The 23,007-nt window shown below is 39.2% G+C and overlaps 1 protein-coding gene and 1 pseudogene across 1 annotated transcript in view; one reads left to right on the forward strand and one right to left on the reverse strand.

The window, feature by feature from the left end:
• The window catches only part of ELOVL6 (ELOVL fatty acid elongase 6), a 145,191-nt gene that overhangs the window by 79,260 nt on the left and 42,924 nt on the right, over positions 1 to 23,007 (reverse strand). The gene's annotated exons all lie outside the window — the stretch shown is intronic.
• On the forward strand, positions 442 to 15,870 carry LOC116418754 (annotated as a pseudogene).

The following is a 23,007-nucleotide window of genomic DNA, read 5'->3' on the forward strand; positions in this document are numbered from 1 at the left end:
GAAATTAACAAATAACTCTGAGGATCTATTACAATGTTATAGTGTTGTATACAAAAATAAAAGCAAATGGCTCAGGAATGACAAGGTTTCATTAGGTGTGGTGCTCAGGGAAGACCTCTATTAGTGGAGTAGGAATATATGAACATAAATGCTTGAAATGATGAGAGAACATATTGGACTGCATAATTGATATCTGTTTCTGATCCCCAAGAAATGGTCCTTCCTTGAATACTCCATCACTGAACCCTACAAGTTGCCAGGCACCATTTTAAGTACGGGTTGGGAGGGATAGAAGTATTAAAACACTTCCTACCCTCAGGAGTCACTATGACACATGGAAGAATGTGATCAGTCATGAGAAAATGACTTTTTAAAATTATGCTAAGTCAGCTGATAGTGGGATCATTTCAGGCTGTAAGAACACAAGGCCTCTGGGGGGACATGTATTGTGGCAGGATAGAGAAGAGTGGAGATTGGGAAATAAAACATTACCGAATGAAGGAACAACATGAAATAAAGGTTAGAGAGTGTTTGTCCAGAGAATGAAGATATTTGGCAGATGTGTTTACAGTGTTTAAAAGGGATGATATGAGCTGGGTGTGGTAGCTCATGCCTGTAATCCCAGCACTTTGGGAGTTGAGGTAGGAGGATCACTTGAGGCCAGGAATGCGAGACCAGTCTGGACAACATAGCAAGGCCTCATCTCTACAAAAAAATTTAAAATTAGCTGGGCTGGTTATGCAGGCTCATAGTCTCAACTACTCAGGAGGCTGAGGTGGGAAGATTGAGCCCGGGAGTTCAAGGCTGCAGTGAGTTGTGATCATACCACTGCACTCCAGCCTGGGTGCCAGAGCAAGGCCCTGTCTCCAGGAAAAAAAGTGATGATGTGGGACATAAGGTGGAAGAGGGACTGTGAAGGGCCTTATATTCCAGGCTAAAATGTGAGTACTTTCCTTTTATGTATATCACTAACAGACCTATGAAATAGAACCTAGGATATTCCTTTATTATGTGGATATATAACTGGTTGACGATAAGAGAATCACCTTAAGGCTAACAAGTCATTTAAAATAATCTGAAAGTACCTAATGAATGTGATTTATTAAGCTTGTACCAGAGTCCAGTGTTTCTTGAGACTTTTCAGAAACTGCATTAAGAACTTGATGCTGATTTCTCCTTTACTCTTCACACCAACTTCACTAGGTGTGTGTACCATCCCCCACTTGCAGATAAAGAAATGCAGCACATACTGCGTTAAATAACTTGCCCAAGTTCGCATAACTTGTAAGAAATGGAGTTCTCGGTTCAAACTGGCATCTGTGTGACTTCAAAGCCAACTTAGAAGGCAAAAATTATAATTTAGTTGGCAAATATGAGAAGAGGTCAGAAACAATGGAAATGAAGCTTCATAGGAACACTTATAGGGTATCAGGGTTAGTAGCCTAGGGAGAAAAGGCAGACACTAAAATTGTTTAAATAGGTAAGTTCAAGGGACAGGCAAAGTCCTTAGTGGGGAAGAAGCCAATCAGCAGACGAACTGCAAACAATCATTGTCTCTCTTTTCCTTCTCCTGTCTCCTCTTCTGGTAACTGATCACAATCAAGGCTGCCTAGAGGAATAATGAAGTAATCCTCCTATTGTCAGCAATGGTCTGATCCAGTGCCAGGCACCACAGACAACTTGGTGTTCAGAGAAGATTCTTCAAGATGAACAAAGGGTCAAAATAAAAAATTCTGGAAGAGAGAAGACTGACCACAGTTTAATGTAAGGCTTGGAAAGAACTGATCTCTACCTTCCTTAACATCTCAAGAACTTCCTTAGATTCATTGGATGTTCAACCTGTGTGATTCTAGTAGAAAAATGAATTTTTTTTTCTTAACTTGGATATGTGATTAGGATGTTAATAATTAAGTCTGGGTTAATATTGAAGATATCTTACGGTGGGCTTCTTAAAGCATTGATTACAAAGACTGCATGTTCATCAACTGAGCTGCATTTGTTAGGATTCTAGATATTTGAAATTTCTAGTGTTATTTTGGTTTCAGTTTTCTAGACAAGCATTCTCAAATTCCCATTTTGCTTTTTGACATATCATGTGTGACTCAAATGTTTTCCCTTAAGTTGGAAAACACCCAGCATTAGGAATAGGCACATAAATATAATACTTCAAGCTTCAGATTTAAGCTCAATTATAAAGTGTTTAAAGGCTGTGCTGGTCTGGTGGTAGTTCTTCTGAGTAGAATTCCTACAACTATGGGTTTGTCTATAATGTTCATTCTATGTTGAACACCTTGTTTAAAACTTGAAATGTGTAAGTAGTAATAAAGAAAATATGTCCTCCTCTTACCAAAGCTAGGACTGATTACATATTCACTTGACTGACAGATGTAATCACCTAAATTAGGAGCAATCAGCACTGCCTTACAAACTAATGACTTGAGATGTAGTCTTCCCATTGGCTTATGAATATTTTCTTTATTTACTCAGAATAGTTTGTAGCATCTGCCAGCTGCCCCTAATTATACCAGCTGCACCCAATGACCACAGTGAACATTATTTTACATTCTAAATAACTGGTACAAGGTGAGCCATGGTTTTCTGAATTTCCTATCACCTTTGTGTTTCCAGTCCTCAAATGTTAATTTGTAAAGCGGCAGTTTCAGGCAAAACTAACAAAATTAGCATCTAATCAATAACCATACTATGTCCACCTGTATCCTATTTAGACTCAGAAGTAGGGGAAGAGTGAGAAAAGTGGAAGTAGAGAAATAGAGGCCCAAATAGAAAATTTTATCACAGGAATCTCTAGATGTTTTCTGGGATTGTCTGTTAAAGAGCTGTGACACTCATATAAACACAGAATTACTCTCTCTCTTTCTTGTTGGTTAGAAGGCCAATGGTGCCATGGTAATACTACCAAACATATATCAAGGCTTGGCAGGAAAAATGGTACCTTAGAAATTTTATAATCTGATATCGAATAGGTCAAGAAATATAATAAAACTAATTTCTTTGGTTTCCTTAGAAAACTGGAAAACTTTAAATTAGAAACTTAGAAAGCTTTAAATTAGACTTTGTAGTTAAAAAAGGAAATGTTAGTTTCTTCCAGCATTAGAATTGCGTGATTCTCTGACTCTGAGCCTGGATTAAATCTAGCCTGGCTGAGTAGAAACCTAAGTAACTAGCTGGTTGCCTTTAGTGATCTTCCACTTTATGGCTGCTTCCGCCTAAGAAGTTCATCATCGTGACTAACTTTCTTTGTGGCAAAGTCGTGACTAACTTTCTTTGGGGCAAAGTTGGAAAGCAGAGGTCAAAGTCAATCAGAAATGGGACAAACGCACTTTCTACTGCCTGGTGAAGAGCCATTTTCAGCAGCCCTTTTTTAAGATTAGCCTCATCCAAGATTTGATAAGCTGTTTTGACTTTACGATAGATCTTATTATCCAGTCAGTTAAGTTTATGTTTCCACTAAATCTATCTAAATTAAAAAGGTAAAAAGCTAATGCTCAGTCTTATCAGATTTCTCTTATGAATAGAATGTGGATTTTTTTTCAAGCATGTAACAATAATAGTAATGATAGGACCATAAATGTGGATGGCTCTTTACAAGTCACTAACATTACATAAATTCCTCGACAACACACTCTGAGGCCATAACAAACTTCTGGAAATAACACGATTGGCTACGGAACTCCCACCCATCTAGCTTCATGAGCTCCCACCTTAATTTCAAAACAACAGGACTGTGTACATTCATTTACATGATTAGGGCAGGGCTTAAGTGTATGTCGTATCACACCTACATCATCCTTCAGACAAACTTAACTGCCTTTTATGGACAAGAATATTGGGGCTCAAAAAAGGACTTGCTTATAACTGGCTAATAAAGAGGAACTCTGGGTTCAAAGTGAGTCCAATTCTTTCTTCCACCCACAGCTTCTGCTAAAGTCATTATAGAAATGCATAGAGCAGTTCTTCCATGTTACTGCTTAGGTTTCTAAAGGTCTGTGACCTAAGACAACATGCTCTATAATTTATTACTGATTTAACTACTTCACTAAGGATTCACTTTTAACTTTTAACTTGTAAATATGTCTAATAAAACCACTCAAATAGCAACTTCTTTCTTCATGGCCCTGTGGTTGTAAAGCAAGCTAGTAATATATGTCTGTGGATTGGTGCTAATAAAGTTCTATATACCTCATTAATTCCACAAATCCTATTGGGTATTTCTTATCTGCCAGACCCTCTGCTAGGTGCTGGATACACAGTACTGAACAAGATGGGTACAAATGAGCCTCACAGAGCTTGTTTCATTGAAAAGCAGAGAGATACACACCAATCAACAAATAATAGTAATGCGCTATGATGTGTTTTGAAGGAAATTAGAGTGTCAAAGAGACGGTGTTAGCAGATGGAGGGGAGCTCTTTTGGATGGAGAATGAGAATGTCTCCCTAAAGACATGGGAATAAATTGAGATCACAAAAAAATGAGAAATGGCCATCTTTGAGAAGAGCAGAAGGAAGAACATTCCGAGGTAAAGAAAGTACATACTGGAAAGCCTGAATGCTAGAGTTTGGTGTGTATAAGGAGCTGAGCAATGGTCACTTTTTGTGTGGTAAGACATGTGGATGTGGGCTGGGGGGGACAGGGGTGAGTCTCACACAGCTCTTAAGTGTGTCCCCAGACTCCTGTGGTTTCCATCAGCCACAACCTGAATAACTGTGTTGTACTCCAAAAACGATTACAGATTAGACATATAAAAATATCATTACACCCATAGTACCTAAGCCAAGGACACAGTATTCTATCTTTTCAGTGAAGATCTGCATGAAGTAAAATTATTATGTATAATTTTAGGTATTGATATAGATACCTCAGTGGATATAGATACGTGTCTCTGGTATAGAAAAAAAGTTTTAAAGGGATATTAAAAGTTATTATCTTGTGGAGTTGAAGATTAGGGCAACTTTCATTTCTTTTTAATTTTAAGAAAACAGTGATATGGGGGATTAGCATGTTTGTGGGTATATTTTTTTTTAATTAAGAAAATAAACAACAAAATGAAGAAAACATTTTTCTTCTATGAAAGCCTGATAAGAAGAAATTTCAGCTGTTTAAACTTAGGAAGCTAAAAACATCAAATCCAAGAATGTTCTCTGGAACTGAGCCCAATCCATTTTTATTTGAGTGAGAATTGGATACATTTCCATCCCCTTGGGGCTCCAGTTTGTCAATATTTTACTTTTCAGAGATAAAGAGACACATGTAGATAATCACAGTGACTTCAGTAACTTTCCTTCTCTTATTTAAGTTTATTTCTATCATAGTTTCCCTGTTAAAGATCTTTTCGTTTTGCTTACATATCTAATTTTAGAGAATAACAATGCACACACAAAACATTCCTCTTGCTCTGCTAGACCTGGACCTTTTCTCTAATATATATCTCCATTTTGTCTTTTTTTAGATGGAGTTTGGAAGCAAAGGAGAGAATTGCTATACAGCTGACCTATCTTCTCATCAACAGTGGTTTGACTTAGTAGTTTTTAAGCAAAAGTCAGCTTTGTTTATCAAATTTTTTTTTTTTTTTTTTTTTGCTGGAATTTAACCTACCTCTGCCTCCCCTTTCCCAAGTCTACTTCAGCCAACCTCTCATTCAACAGGTACCACCCTCTAACATAACTGAAATAACTACCATTACCGGATCTTGCTAGCAAAGAATCTCAAATTTTCCCACTCAGTTGTAAACGATTTAGTAATCTCTAGTGTTTACAGGGCTCTTGTCCTATCTAATCCCTTCCCTGGCAGGACACCTTACAGAACCTGCCCTTTACGCTAGTCATCAAGCACCGTCAGGGATGGCTGGCTGTGTCACTGGTCTCTTTGGTATTCCCTACTGTTCCTACCATGTGGTGATTATCTATGACTTCCGTAATCACTGGCTGCCTTAGCTGGGACTGACTCACATGCTTCTCAGGTTGCTGCTGGCTTTACAGTCCTTTACTGCCCATGCCACTTTGGAGAAAGGCAGGGCTAGTACTTTTCTATGTAAGCCCTCAACTTGACTTTGTGTTTCACAGGAAGGTGAAAAAGCTGGGTCTCTTTTCTTTTTCTTTTCTTTCCACAAGATGATAAAGCTAGGGGAAGCCTGTGGACAGGGTTTATTTCTGCAAATGCAATTATCAGCTGCTTCCTGCTCCTTACTTCCTAAGCTTTTGTGCTCAGTGTCAGATCCCTAGCAGTTTCTATCCCCTGCTCTGCTAAAAAAGAATGGATATTGACTCTGAGGCCCTAGTTCTTTTTAATTAAATTGTATTTTTGTTATTATTATTATTTTTTGAGATGGGGTCTTGCTCTGTCTCCCAGGATGAAGTGCAGTGGTGCAATCACAGCTCACTGCTTCAGTCTCCTGAGTAGCTGGGACTACAAGTGTCATGCCACCATGCTTCTTTTTAATTTTTTAAAATGGTTTTCTGACTTCAATTCTAAGTACTTCTCAATTGTAACCAAGAGATAATACTTTTTATGAATTCTTAAAGTTATCAACAGATACTCAAAGTTTTAGCAAAGTCTAACTGATATTAAGCTTGTCCTTATTAACCAAGTGACTTCAATGACTACTTGTTAATGGCAACCAGGGGTCATTTTTTAAATGAATATATATTATTATATATAATATTAAGGTCCTCAAGAAATACCTAAAGTTTAACAAAATCTAAATAATATTGTGCATATTCTTTTACTACTGTATTGCTGTTGCTGATAAAGACATGATGCTGATGTTGCTGATAAAGACATTCCCAAGACTGGGCAATTTACAAAAGAAAGAGGTTCATTGGACTTACAGTTCCACGTGGCTGGGGAGGCCTCTCAATCACGGCAGCTTACAGGATTGTTGAGAAATGACACTACTCAAGCTGGGGCTAAACTATCTCTGTGGTAGTCATTCTGATTCAAATACTGAATTGGTTTTTTGTGTGTGTGTGTGTGTTTTTTTTTTTTTTTGAGATGGAGTTTCGCTCTTGTTGCCCAGGCTGTAGTGCAATGGTGCAATCTCAACTCACCACAACCTCTGCCTCCCGGGTTCAAGTGATTCTCCTGCCTCAGCCTCCCGAGTAGCTGGGATTACAGGCATGAGCCACCATGCCCAGCTACTCTTGTATTTTTAGTAGAGACATGGTTTCTCCATGTTGGTCAGGCTGGTCTCAAACTCCCGACCTCAGGTGATTCACCTGCCTTGGCCTCCCAAAGTGCTGGGATTACAGGTGTGAGCCACCATGCCCAGCTGGTGCATTGGTATATTATAAAAGCTGCCTAGGTAACTCTAACCTTCGGCCCCATACATCTGAAGGATACCTACAATGCACCTGAAAAATGCAACAGAAACAGCAGTTCCCTGGGACCACACACTCAGAAAGGGGGTGTATCAGAAGATCTAGGGACCAGGAGGGCGGAAGACCTGAGGCAGCACTACAGATGATGGAGAAAACCCCACTGGGAAGGGGTGATCCTAACCTTGAGAATCACTGAGATCATGCAGAAGTATTTGATCCTACAGCATTAATATTGTATTAGTGTGTGTGTATGTGTATATGTGTGTGTGTGTGTGTGTGTATATATATATATATATATATATATAACTTTTGGTACCCTGGGAATTGTAGACTAATTTTAAAATACAAAAAATTCAGCTGGTGTAAGAGAAGATACTTGAATCAGAACAACTACCACAGAGATAGTTTAGCCCCAGCTTGAGTAGTGTCATTTCTCAACAATCCTGTAAGCTGTTCCTGCTTTTCTGATCATCTTCCCTTTGCCCACTTCTCAACCAGCATCATGCCAAAAAAAACTGCCCACATTTTTCTTAGTGGCTCAAATAGGAGCAGCAGCAGCAACAGTAGGGACTCTGGGAAGGGGCCGTAGAAGCCATGATTGTCACTCATCCCTGCCCATCCACTTATTATCGGTAGCACTATAGTCTCTTTACAGCTCTTACCAAATGCCAGTGCCCTTTGTGTTCCACAGGCCAGTGGAGCTGGCAGTCTGACAGCCAGAAAGGAAACCTGTTAAGATTAAAAGTACTTTGGTTCCTATCCAATTTCCTCCTCTTTGAGGGAGGGGGATGGTTTCTTTTTTCACTCAAATATCATAAAATTGATTCTGAAATAGAATCAAAAGGGATCTAAATAGAAATAGAAAGAAGCCAGGCATGATGGCTCATGCCTGTAGTCCCAGCTTGCTTGGGAGCCTAAGACGGAAAGACTGCTTGGGCCCAGAAATTCAAATCTATCCTGGCAACATAGGGAGACCCAGTCTCTTAAATTAATTAATTAAAGAAACAGAAAAAAAAAATTGGGGGGCTAGGCACAGTGGTTCACACGTGTAATGCTAGCACTTTGGGAGGCTGAGGTGGGTGGATAGTTTGAGCCCAGCCTGAGCAACACGGCGAAAACCTGTCTCTACCAAAAATACAAAAATTGGCCGGGCATGATGTCTCATGCCTGCAGTCCCAGCTATTCAGGAGGCTGAGGTAGGACAATCATCTAAGCCTGGGAAGGTGGAGGCTGCAGCGAACTGAGATCACACCACTGCACTCCATCCAGCCTGGGCAACAGAGTAAAACTCTGTCTCAAAAAAAAGAAAGAAAAAAAAATTTGTGATATTCAGAAGGTTGTTCCCTGACTGAATTCCCCAAATTGTTATTAGCATTCCAATATAATGGTTTTTTCTTTGTTTTGGTTTTTTTTTTTTTTTTTTCCCAACTAGGAGCCCTCAGAATTTTTTTTCACTTTTTTTCTTTAACTTTCTCTACAAATAAAGTTACCACATCCCTAGAGTTACTATTTCTGCTATAGCAAATGGAGAATGCACTTCTCGGTGGGTTGAGAAATAGTGCCACATGGCTGGTTATGCACTTCCCCGGCAAGTAGCTTACTCCTAGTCTGTGTCTCACAACCCTGGAGAATTTCATCTTCAGAGAAAAACAATACGTTGTTGGATCCAAATAGTTTAAATTGCTAATGTTAGATCTGCAAATTTCTTGCATATCTGTTACTGTATTTTTTGTAAAAAGCATCACCATTCAAGGTGTTTTCATTTCCTTTGTCATATTGTAAAAAACACAACAACCCAGACATTACACAGGTTTTACAGATCTGAAAACAGGCTTGGTGCTTCCATGAATTGGATGGTATATAAATTGTAGGTGGTGGTGCTGGAACTTGCAGCACTCCTTACACCTTGCAGCACACCTTACTGTTGTGTTATATACTTCCTACCATTTTCCAGGGCTGTGTTTAATAGCATGGACTGGATTTCAAAATCAAAAAGGTTTTGTTTTTCATGTGTATGTTTTAAGAATACTAACTGAATTTCTAATTTTTACTCCAGGTTTAAAAAGTATGTATTTTTTTCATTTATTTATGTTTCTAAATAAAGTCCTCTGTTGGCCGGGTGTGGTGGCTCAGGCCTGTAATCCCAGCACTTTGTGGGCCTGAGGCAGGCGGATCACCTGAGGTCAGGAGTTTGAGGCCAGAGATGGTCTCAAACCCCATCTCTACTAAAAATACAAAAATTAGCTGGGTGTGGTGGCAGGCACCTGTAATCTCAACTACTTGGGAGGCTGAGGCAGGAGACATGCTTGAACTCAGAAGATGGAGGTTCCAGTGAGCTGAGATCACACCATTGCACTCCAGCCAGGGCAACAAGAGTGAGACTCCATCTCAAAAATAAAAAAATGATAAAAATTTAAAAAATGTAAAAAAATTAAAAAATAAAGTCCTCTATCATGCAGATTAATTAGTAAAAGTCTACTGGTGACTCTCACTGCGAGAATAACTGTTCTGCCAATTTGGCAGCACATGATTTAAATTCCCATTTCTCTCAAGTACTGGAACATGAAAACTCACCAAGACATATTAGTGGTCTGATGTCTGACTGCCACACTCATCTTCTGCCTTCAGCTCTACTCTACCAAACATCATTTGTTTCTGGGTTCTTTGCAGTCCAAGGAACTTCATCCTTGACATGCCACCCCTTACTAACTTTTTTTTTTGAGATGGAGTCTCGCTCTGTCACCCAGGCTGGAGTGCAGTGGCACGATCTTGACTCACTGCAAGCTCCGCCTCCTGGGTTCATGCCATTCTCCTGCCTCAGCCTCCCGAGTAGCTGGGACTACAGGTGCCCGCCACCATGCCAGGCTAATTTTTTTGTATTTTTAGTAGAGACTTGGTTTAACCGTGTTAGCCATCCGGATGGTCTCCAAATCCTGACCTCGTGATCTGCCCGCCTCAGCCTCCCAAAGTGCTGGGATTACAGGAGTAAGCCACCACACCTGGCTACCCCGTACTAACTTTTAGTAATGTCCAAGGATTAAAGGAAATTTGCCTTATCTATTTAACAGGAATTAACAGGGTTAATCTTGCTCCCTTTCTAAAAGGAATTTGTAAACATTGCAGACAATCTCATCTATCCCTGTCTAACTGTGTGGAATTACTGCCATTTAATATCATCAGTCTACTCATTTAGTTTGCCTAAGGAATTTTTGACAAAACAGTTAAATGAATGACTTAATGGAATAACCAGGAAGTTCAAGTCTCCAATAGTAAGAATGAACTCTTGCTCTCTGGATAATCATATGGGTCCTTCCTCCTTCAGGTAGATCATGCCATTTCTTCACTCATACTAATAGGTAAACAACATAATTACTGACTTCAACTTCTAGTTAATTCCTTCTTTTATCACTTAGTATCCTTTGGCTGGGAGTTTTGTTGGCTATGCTGCCATTTTTTCTAGTTATCATAAGTCCTACAACATACCAATCCTTTAATATAACTCATCTTTAAATTGTGGTTTTACCTTCTCAAGAAGTTATTAATGGCCGGGCGCGGTGGCTAAAGCCTGTAATCCCAGCACTTTGGGAGGCCGAGACCGGCGGATCACGAGGTCAGGAGATCGAGACCATCCTGGCTAACACAGTGAAACCCCGTCTCTACTAAAAAATACACAAAAACTAGCCGGGCGAGGTGGCGGGCGCCTGTAGTCCCAGCTACTCCGGAGGCTGAGGCAGGAGAATGGCGTAAACCCGGGAGGCGGAGCTTGCAGTGAGCTGAGATCAGGCCACTGCACTCCAGCCTGGGTGACAGAGCGAGACTCCGTCTCAAAAAAAAGAAAAAAAAAGTTATTAATTATGCCAACGCTAAATCTTCTAAAACGATTGTTGACTTGTTCATTATCCCCCATGCAATTTGTTCATTATCCCCCATGCAATTCCCCTCCCCTGTCCCTCGGCACAAAAGAAATGGCTCTTTGCTAAGTTCCACAGATCCTTAAATCTACCAATTAGAAGCAAATAGCCTACCTCTCTACCATGAAGGAACTGTGGACTGGATCATAATACATGTTGACTTATAATTTCTTAGAAAATTGTGTGAGAAACATCAAATTCCTGATTCCAGGATATGCCAAAGACACATCATTAAAAAGCAAAACAAAACCTCATTTGATATTGCTAGTAATGACATATCTCAAGGTCAGCTCAAATAAATAGAAGTGAGATTTTCACACAAACTAGACTCTACTGCTTTTTTTTTTAACTTTACCATAAATTTTTTAATGGATCCTTTGAGATTTTTGATGCATAATATTTATAATCCAATTACTTCATTAGTTCAATTTTTTTTCATGGCACTCCTGCATCTGAGGATAAGGTCAGAAAATTTCATGCTCTGATTTCATGCTGATTTTCAGAAATGTTAGTTTTGTATAGAAATAACTCATCCTAGGAAATATATTTCTTATTATATTTCTTATCAGATATTTCTCAGGATGATGAGATATTCAAAGGGTGATGATAACCAGCACCATTAGTCAGCATTATCTAAGAATAAGAATCTGTGTTTCTACATACAGACCTCCTAAAAAAAAATCTACACTTAACAGGATTCCCCAGACAATTTGGATGCACATTAAAGCTTGAGCAACACTGCATTAGAAAGTTAGTTTTCCATCACAAAAACAGTTAGCAAAAGGAATATAAAGTAAGTTACTTTAATAATATAAGAAGAGGGGCAGGCCAGGCGCAGTGGCTCACACCTGTAATCCCAGCACTTTGGGAGGCCGAGGTGGGCAGATCACCTGAGGTCTGGAGTTCGAGACCAGCCTGACGAACATGGAGAAACCCCTTCTCTACTAAAAATACAAAATTAGCCAGGCACGGTGGCAATGCCTGTAATCCCAGCTACTCGGGAGGCCGAGGCAGGAGAAATGCTTGAACCCGGGAGGCTGAGGTTGTGGTGAGCCGAGATCACACCATTGCACTACTCCAGCCTGGGCAACAAGAGCGAAACTCCGTCTCAAAAAAAAAAAAAACAAGGGTCTTGAGAAAAAAAAAGAAGAAGGGTCTTGAGAAAAATACAAGTCAGACAATTGACGTAGTAATTTCATTGCAAAAATACCAAATCTGTCATACAGGGGCATTCTCTTTGACCCACTAGCTAGATACTAGTGATACTCAGTCTGTTCATTTCTATTACCTCTGAAATAATCCAAAACACTGGGCAGTTACCTACATTTGGATTCTACTCCAATCAAGAATCCTTATCTTGGTACTTTTACAAGAAATGGAGAGCCATAGGGAGTAGCTATGAATATTTTAGAGCCTGGAAAGGCTATCTTCCACTGTAAATCAATAAACTTGGCCCAATGCTTACAGTATATTCACATAATGTAATACTATGCTGGCATTAAATCATATCTGCTTATCTCCTTTTTTCATTTTTTGATGATGAATATGAACATTTTATATAAATAATTTTTCTCTAACAGAATGTGAATAGTCATTAGTGAGCCGATAATCCCATCAGAGTACGGACAATGCCTGAGGTCCTACCTCAGTTGTCAATTGCAGCACTACCCTTTCCAACTTTACACTGGTACCTAACCTGCAGAAATGATCTGATAGACAACATCATAAGCCAGAATGGATGCAGTTAGTGGCGCCTCCTTGGGTGCTACACAGGAGTGACCATCACCAATAAAAATACAATTTGTAAGCAACTCTTTAAACACTCTCCTTGCTTTGAAGAACTGAAATAATTCTGAATGGAACAGCTGTAATCACTGTGAAGAGAGATGTTTGCCAAGAAATAAGTTGTCAAGATGGAAATTCCAGCACTTCAAAAGACTGAATTTTAGCTGTCAGAATCCATCCACTGTTGAAACCTTTCTCTCCTATTGTGATCAATCACCTTGCTTTTTCTGGTCTGATTTGTACTCTCCTTTTTGGCTTAAGCTCACAGAAGCGTGTTAAAATCCTCATCAGAGTCTGAGAAGGCTGGTATGCAGCAGGATGCAATATAAGAGCACACAGACCAGCTGGAGGAGGGATTCAGGTTGGCTTAAGGTGGAAAGGGATGGTCTGATCAGAGGAGCAGAAGAGGCAAACAAAAGTATAGGGCAGAGAGAGAGAGAGAAAGCTGTGCAAGGTGATTGGAACCAGTAAGGGTGGACAGAGAACCCAGCCCCTAACAGGGCTGGCAGGAATGAAGAAGGAAAACAAACCCTAGCCAGCCTCCTGGAGCCAGGGTGTGCACTATTTCCCAGCCACTCTTCCCCAACCCCCACTCCATAAGGTAAGAAACACAAACATACACGATATCCAGGCAGAAGGGATCCTGCCCAGCAGCCCCCTACTCAGGAAATTAACTGGAAGCTGTATCACAAAGGCCATTCCCAAACAGTTTCCCATAGTAACGGCTTCAGATGTTCTACCAAAGAGGTGAACTGTTTATCCACAACTAGGTGATAAAGCAGTACAAGGATGAAACAGTAAAAGACAATTACTACAGACAGAATGAGGCATGAAGAATAAAACAGGTGTGGGTTTGAATTCTACCTGGACCACTTTCCAGCTCTACGACCTTGAAAGATTTGCCTGTTTTCCTCATCTGTAAAGTGGAGACAATACCTCACTCCTTCCTTAGTCAGAGATGGTTTAAAAACAAAAAACAAAGAAACCACCAATAACAAAATATGTCCCTCCTAGAAATATTGTGATGTTAAGAAATAATGAAGAAAAGAGTGCCAAACAAAAGGCTTGGCAAATACATCAAATTTCCTTGCACGGTTTGTTAAAACATTTTTAAGTAGCTGCTCTTTTCCTGTTAAAGAATCTTTCTAAGACTGTAATTAATACCATCAAAATGACCATACTGCCCAAAGCAGTCTATAGCTTCAACACAATCCCTATCAAAATATCAACATCATTTTTCACAAAATTGGAAAAAAAAACTATTCTAAAGTTCATATGGAACCAAAAAAGAACCCAAATAGCTAAAGCAATACTAGCAAAAAGAACAAAGCTGGAGCACTGCATTTCCTTACTGCAAATTACACTACAGGGTTATAGTAAACGAAACAGCATGGTACTGCTGTTAAAAACAGACAATGGACAGTTCTGATCAATGGACAGAATAGAGAACCCAGAAAGCCACATACTTACAGCCAGCTGATCTTTGACAAAGTCAACAAGAACATACACTGAGGAAAGGATACTCTTCTATACATGGTGGTGGGAAAATTAGACTGTGAAACTGGACTCCTCTCTCTCATCATGAACAAAAATTACTTCAAAGTGGATTTAAGAGCTGAAGTAAAACCTCTTCCCCTATGCAGCCTGAGGTAATCTGACTTGACCCAGAAAAAATCATGCTAATCAAGAGGCTCAAATCTTCATGTTCACTTTCATAAACTGCCCAGACCATCAAAGATATGCATATACAAAAAGCCATTAAGTATCTGAAAGATCGGCCGGGCACCGTGGCTCAAGCCTGTAATCCCAGCACTTTGGGAGGCCGAGGCAGGCGAATCACGAGGTCAGGAAATCGAGACCATCCTGGCTAACATGGTGAAACCCAGTCTCTACTAAAAATACCAAAAAAATTAGCCGGGCATGGTGGCAGGTGCCTGTAGTCCCAGCTACTCGCAAGGCTGAGGCAGGAGAGTGGCGTGAACCCAGGAGGCAGAGCTTGCAGTGAGCCGAGATCATGCCACTGCACTCCAGCCTGGGCGACAGAGCCAGACTCCACCTCAAAAAAAAAAAAAAAAAAAAAAAAAGTATCTGAAAGATATCGCTTTTTTATTTTTAAGCTACACCTACTGGAATGGGAGAAAGACGTCACTTTACAAAAACAGTATGTACAATTCAAACATTACAATGATAGAGTTGTTAGGTGTGCCCTGGCCAAACAGTGGAACTAGACAGAATCAGTGGCCCAAAAAGACTATTGAGTTTTTACTGTACATGCTTAAAAATGCAGAGTAATGGCCAGGCGTGGTGGCTCATGCCTGTAATCCCGGCACTTTGGGATGCAGAGGCGGGTGAATCACTTGAGGTCAGGAATTCAAGATCAGTCTGGCCAACCTGACAAAACCCCCTCTCTACTAAAAATACAAAACTTAGCTGGGCGTCGTCGTGGGCACCTGTAATCTCAGCTACTCAGGATGCTGAGGCAGGAGAATTGCTTGAACCTGGGAGGTTGCAGCGAGCCAAGATCATGCCACTGCACTCCAGCCTGAGAAACAGAGTGAGAACCTCGACGAAAAAAAAAAAAAAAAAAAAAAAAAAAAGCAGAGTAATGCTGAACTTAAGGATTTGGGTGTAGATTGTCTGGTCATTAAACATATCCAGGTGAACAAAGCATCCAAGATGCGCCACCAGACTTCCAGAGTTCATACAGGAGCTCTCCCTGCCACACTGAGATCTTTACTGAAAAGGAACAAATTGTTCCTAAAGCAGAAGAGGAGGCTGGACACAGAAAAAGATACCCCAAAAGAAACTGAAGAAATAAAAACTTATGCCACAGGATTAATTCAGCAAAAAATAAATGCAATTAAAAGTAAAAAGTAAGATCTGAAACTATAAGAAAACTTAAGAGAAAACTCTTCTTCTAGATACTGGTCTAGGCAAAGAATTCTTCACTAAGATCTCAAAGCACAGGCAACAAAAACAAATATAGACAAATGGGACTAAACTAAGCTTCTGCACAGCAAGAGAAATAATTAACAGAGTGAACAGACAGCCTTTGGAATGGGAGAAAATATTTGCAAATGATACATCCTTCAGGGGACTAACATCCAGAATTTACAAGGAACTCAAACAACTTAACCAAAAACCCCCAAATGCCTGGGCAACATGGTGAAACCCATCTCTACAAAAAAATACAAAAATCAATTGAGTATGGTGGTGTGTGCCTGTATTCCCAGTTACTCAAGAGGCTGAGGTATGAGGACCATTTGAGCCTGAGAGGTCGAGGTTGCAGTGAGCAGTGATTGAGCCACTAAACTGCAGCCCAGGTGACAGAGCAGGGCAAACACACATACACACGTGCACACCAAAAAGGCCAGGCATGGTGGTTCACGCCTGTAATCCCAGCACTTTGGGAGGTAGATCACCTGAGGTCAGGAGTTCCAGGCCACTCTGGCCAACACGGTGAAACCCCATCTCTACTAAATACAAAAAGTTAGCTGGGTGTGGTGGCACATGCCTGTAATGCCAGCTACTTGGGAGGCTGAGGTAGGAGAATCACTTGAACCCAGGAGGCGGAGGTTGCAGTGAGCTGAGATTGTGCCATTGCATTCCAGCCTGGGCAATGAGAGCGAAACTCTGTCTCTGAAAAAACAAAAAAGCCAAATAATCATCCCATTAGCAAGTGGGTTTAGGGCAGGAACAGACATTTTTCAAAAGACAAATAGCCAAGAAGCATATGAAAAAATGTTCAACATCACTAGTCATCAGAAAAATTCAAATTAAAACCACAATGAAACATCATCTTATACCAATCAGAATGGCTATTATTAAAGGACAAAAAATACACGTACAACACGGATGGAACTGGAGGTCATTATGCTAAGTGAAATAAGTCAGGCACAGAAAGACAAACATTACATGTTCTCTGTTCCCTCTTATTTGTAGGATCTAAACAGTTGAACTCATGGAGATAGAGAGTAGAAAGATGGTTACCAGAGGCCCAGAAGGGGGTTGTGCGGGGGAGGGGAGGTAGGAATGGTTAATGAGCACACATGTAAAAAAATAGAAGGAATGAATAAGACCTAGTATTTGATAGCACAACACGGTGAGCATATTCAATAATAATTTAATTTTACATTGAAAAATAACTGAGTATAATTGGATTGTAATACAAAAGATAAATGAGGGGATGGATACCCCCATTTTCCATGAAGTGATGATTATGCACTGCATGCCAGTATCAAAACATCTCATGTACTCCATAAATATATACACTTACTGTGTACCCACAATAATTTAGCATAATTTTTTAAAAAAGGACAAAAAATAACAGATGTTGGTAAGGATGCAGAGGAAAGTGAACTCTTATATATTTTTTGTTTTGTTTTAGTTTGAGACAGAGTCTTGCTCTGTTGCCCAGGCTGGAGTGCAGTGGTACCATCACAGCTCACTGCAGGGTCAATCTCCCAGGCTCAAGCGATTGTCCTGCCTTGGCCTCCCAAGTAGCTGGGATTACAGGCACAAACCACTATGCCCAGCTAATTTGTTGTATTTTTAGTAAAGACAGGGTTTCACCATGTTGCCTAGGCTAGTCTTGAATTCCTGGGCTCAAGGGATCCACCCATCTTGGCTTCCCAAAGTGCTGGGATTACAGGTGTGAGCCACTGCACCCGGCTCTTATATATTGTTATGGGAATGCAAATAAACTAGTACAACCTGTATGGAAAACTGGAGATTTCTTCGAGAACTAAAAATACAACTAACCTTTGATCCAGCAATCCCACTGCTGGGTATATACCCAAAGGAAAAGAAATCATTATATCAAAAAGATACCTGCACTTGTATATATATCACAGCTCTGTTCACAATATCAAACATATGGAGTCGACTTAAGTGTCCATCAGTGGAGGACTGAATAAAGAAAATGTGTTATGTGTACACAATGAATACTACTCAGCCATAAAAAGATTGAGATCATGTCTTTTACAACAACATTTACAGAACTGGAGGCCATTATCTTAAGTGAAACAATTCAGACACAGAAAGACAAATACCACATGTTCTCACAAGTGGAAGCTAAATAATTTGTACACAAGAAAGCCAAGTGTGAAATGATGGACAATGGAGACTTGGAGGCATGGGGTGATAGATGATGGGAGGTTGCAAAGTGTGTTGCTGCACTCTGATGGATGCACTGAAGGCCTGACTTCACTACAATGCAATATATTCATGTGGCAAAACTGTACTTGTACTCCATGAGTATATATATATTTTCCTAATACTGGTATTTATCTGCCTACATAGAAAAATCTCCACTTAGAAAAGACCAACATAGAAAAACATATGTTGTAAGCACCCCAAAAATAATTAATTTATTCATTTTCAAAGACTATATCCTATAGATTTTTGAGAGCATAAATAAATGCCTTCTTAAATCTTGAATTTTTTCCCCTAAAACAAGTACCTCATGTAGCCAGAGTGAACAGTTATGTGTTTCAGATTTGAAAAGCAGAAATTTGAATGGAAACTGTTTCTTTTTTTCTGCATTTACTTCGTGTATTTTATTTTTATTTTTATTTTTTCAGAGACACAGTCTCACTATGTTGCCCAGGCTGGTCCTGAACTCCTGGACTCAAGCAATCCTTCTGCCTCGGCCTCCCAAAGTGCTGGAATTACAGGTGTGAGTCACCGTGCTCAGTCTACTTCATGCATCTTCAAAATAATCCTGAAAATGCATGCAATAAAACCCCTCCACAAATTCATTATACTCAAATTCATAAGACATTCTCTTTGCCTAAACTGTCAGACTCAGACAGGCGGCAAGAATTAAACTCACAAGTTTTGAATTCTTTGCTTACAGATTGATTTAGATGTGTTTGAAATGGTTCTCAATCTAATAAATACCCAAACACACTGGCAATTTCCATTTTACTGTATGTTACTACAATTTTTTCTGGCAAAAGGGAATCTCAAACTCAGTATCTGTCAATGGCTAATTTCTGAAACAGATGATTTCTCAGCAATTAGGGAATGTTAAGTAAAATATTGTCAAAAATCCTCCATTTGTATTTTTAAAACTAAAAATGCTTAAAATTCTAAGAGCAGAACAATTAAAACATTATTCTTGACATTATTTAAATGACTTTAGATACTCTTGCATTGTATGATCCTTTCATTTCCAAGCTTTAATTTTATTACTTGGTGATAATAGATATTCATATTTTAAAATAAAAATACAGTTTTAGGGCCAGGCACGGTGGCTCACACCTATAATCCCAGCACTTTGGGAGGCCAAGGTGGACGGATCACCTGAGGTCAGGAGTTTGAGACCAGCCTGGCCAACATGGTGAAACCCCATCTGGCCAACATGGTGAAACCCCATCTCTACTAAAAATAGAAAAATTAGCCAGACATGGTGGCACATGCCTGTAGTCCCAGCTACGCAGGAGGCTGAGGCAGGAAAATTGCTTGAATCTGGGAGGCGGAGGTTGCAGTGAGCCAAGATCATGCCACTGCACTCCAGCCTGGGCGACAGAGACTACTCCATCTCAAAAAAAAAGCCAAAAAACAAAAATACATTTTAAAATATAAACTGTAACTTTGAAATTCTTAACTGAATTTCTAATTGCATAAATTCCACATGACTAAGATTTCAATATTTTTTATTTTTTATTTTTTTATTTTATTTTATTTTTTTGAGACAGAGTTTCGCTCTATCGCCCAGGCTGGAGTGCAGTGGCCAGATCTCAGCTCACTGCAAGCTCCGCCTCCCGGGTTCACGCCATTCTCCTGCCTCAGCCTCCTGAGTAGCTGGGACTACAGGCGCCTGCCACCTCGCCTGGCTAGTTTTTTGTATTTTTTAAGTAGAGATGGGGTTTCACTGTGTTAGCCAGGATGGTCTCGATCTCCTGACCTCGTGATCCGCCCGTCTCGGCCTCCCAAAGTGCTGGGATTACAGGCTTGAGCCACTGCGCCCGGCGATTTCAATATTTTTTAATACAGGCTGAGTATCTTTTATCCAAAAGGCTTGGGACCAACCAGAAGTGTTTCAGATTTCAGATTTTTTTTTTTTTTTTGATTTTGGAATATTTATATATACATAATGAGATATCTTGGGGATGAGACCCAAGTCTAAACACGAAATTGATTGTTTCATATACACCTTAAAAACATAGCCTAAAGGTAATTTTATATAGTATTTTTAATAACTTTGTGCATTAAACCAAGTTTTGTCTGGACCTACAACCTGAGGTCAGGTGTGGAATTTTCCACTTTTGGTGTCATGTTAGCACTCAAAAAGTTTCAGAGTTGAAGCATTTCTGATTTCAGATTTTCAGAGTAGGGATGTTCAATTTGTACCACTGTTATATTAATGAGTTGCCAATAAGATCAGTATTTGGGTTTGACCAATGGGATAGATGCTTGGGTGTGTCGGAAGACTTAAGTATATGTAATTATTTACCAAAAGGTTTCTAATTAATTACAACTAGGTCAATAATGATGTTGAGATTTGACATGCTTGCCCATTAAGAGACAGCATTTGTGGGCCGTAAAGAAGTCTAGAAGGCAATCTTGTATCATAAATAAGAGAATGGACTTTCAAATGAGAGATCCTAGACTTAATACTTGCTTCTCCCACTTACTAGCTGTACAATGTTTGGTGAATTACTTAATCTCTTGGTTTCTGAGTTTCCTCATCAGTAAAAAGGAGACTTTAAAAGTCCCTTGTTGCCTAGGACTATTGTGAAGATTAACTTAGATAATAAATTGAACAGGATACATTTAATCATCAGTCAGTGAATATTAATATTACAGAAGTTATAGCATTCAACAACTAAAAAGTCCTTATCTGAAAATATTAGCATCTCTAAGTTCTAAACTGGGTAGAAATCCTAGAGGTAAAATAAAAGGGAGTTTAATACAGAGTAACAGTAAGATAAATATTCATGAGAAGTATTCAATTCTAAACAGCTGACTCCTATTGATTTGGCTCTTGGCACTCCCATATGTCCCCCGAAAATATCTTTAAAACTTAATATTGGTGGGGTTACCCTATAATAAAAAAGTTTCCTTAAAGACTATCAAGAGGTCATACCTTATGTCATATCAAGTCCTATTATGGACACTTCTCTTTGCAGAGAATTAACTAAATACACCATCACAGACAAAATGATGGAGGAAAAAACTCATCTATCATGGTGGAGTATTACTCTGTATGAAGTAATACTCATGTATTATTTCCTGGCATTATATTTATAGCTGCTATTGTCATGCTATTAGGATTATAAAACCTTTACTTTCCCAAATCTTACCTCGCTGACACCCAGCTCAGGATCACCTTTGTTTTAAGAAGAACAAAGGATTCTCTCAGGCACTGAGTAAGAATTTATTCTGTGAAAATACAGATAGTGCCACACCTGGCCTTTCTGCCAGGCAGTGATGCCTGATACCAGAGCTTCTCAAACCGTGGATATATGTGAACATATGCAACACCTGGGAATCTTGTCGAAATGCACATTCTGATTCAGTGGGTCTGGGGTGGGACCTGCCTGAGATTCAGCATCTCTGGCAAGCTCTGCAGTGATGCTGCTGGTTCACATACACAGATCACACGTAGAAGTAGTGAGGATTGCGACAACCAGGCTGCTATATATAGTGTGTGTGAGTGTGTGCGCATGCATGCATGTATGTTAGAAGGCTAAAAATATTTCAGAAAATTGTAGAAGGGGAAAGCACTTTACTGCACTGTCCTAGAAACCTTATTTCAAAATGAACATTTCATTCTTTGAAAATTTGCTTTTTCAAATTAGCAAAGATAATCCTTTGTCTCTCAAAAGGAGGATGCCAAACCTATGTGACCCCTCCATGAGTATAAACACTGGTCTATTGAAGAGCAGGAGTGACACAGTAGTTGATGAACCACTTCTTTTTGATGTGTCTTTGGGTATGGTTTTGAAAATAAGAAATTCACATTTTCATGTTGATCAGGCAGCACAACCTGTGTTAGCTTGTAAGTAGGAAACCAGAACCCTGACAGAGATGAAGAAACAATTATAACCAAAATGTACATTATGAAAACTTTCTGGTATCACTGTTAAGATTTAATAATAATAGTGAAAAGGGAATTATAATTACAGTAAAATTATGGTACGCATACCATTCTGCAGAAAGTAGGTAGCTTCCATAACTTATGAGACCTTATACATAATTTAATTTTTTGCTCATAATATTAATCTTCAAAATACAATGATAGCAATTACCACCTACTTATCTCTTTTGGGTGATTTAAACTTTAATAGTGTGATAATTTAAAATGCTACTTATAGATGGTAGGCTAAAACTTAATTGATAATGAATAGTAGAAGATTAAAAACTGCTACAGTCACAGATGATGAGAAATGTACTTACTGGCATAAAATCCAACAAGGGTGATCAGGGGAAAATGCCATGTAAAAAAAATTAGAGCCAATAAACGCTCCTTTCAGATTCATAAGCTGTTGACACATTTTACCCTTTACATAAATCCCATTCCTAATACAGTTTTCTTCTTGGCACCCTGAAAATTGAAGCTTTTGAACTTTATGCTCCAACATAAATAGAGAAATGAAAAACTATTATAAGTTTTAAAATTTTAAGAGTGGTTTTGCAGACTTAAATTAACAGATCTTCATTTAAAGTAGGATCCACTGAGCTCTCCAATGTCATTCCTGAAATAACTAGAAGTGGAATAATGGGCTGTTTCTTACTTTGTAGTTTCTAATGCAATGTAAGCAGCTTTATAAGGCTTAGCTGTCCCCACTCCCCTACCAGCATTCTTTACTTCATTTGCAAGGAAACAGGAAGTTTTTTTGTCCCCAATTTTATACCAAAGCACAGAGTTTGTCTATTAAAAAATACCAATTCCACTTTTATTTTTTTATTTAAAATTAAGAAATTTTAAAAGTACCAGGCTTTTTGTACATCAATATTAATTTCTTTT

Source organism: Piliocolobus tephrosceles, chromosome 3 (genome assembly GCF_002776525.5).
Source record: "Piliocolobus tephrosceles isolate RC106 chromosome 3, ASM277652v3, whole genome shotgun sequence".
In the NCBI taxonomy this organism is placed as follows: domain Eukaryota; kingdom Metazoa; phylum Chordata; class Mammalia; order Primates; family Cercopithecidae; genus Piliocolobus; species Piliocolobus tephrosceles.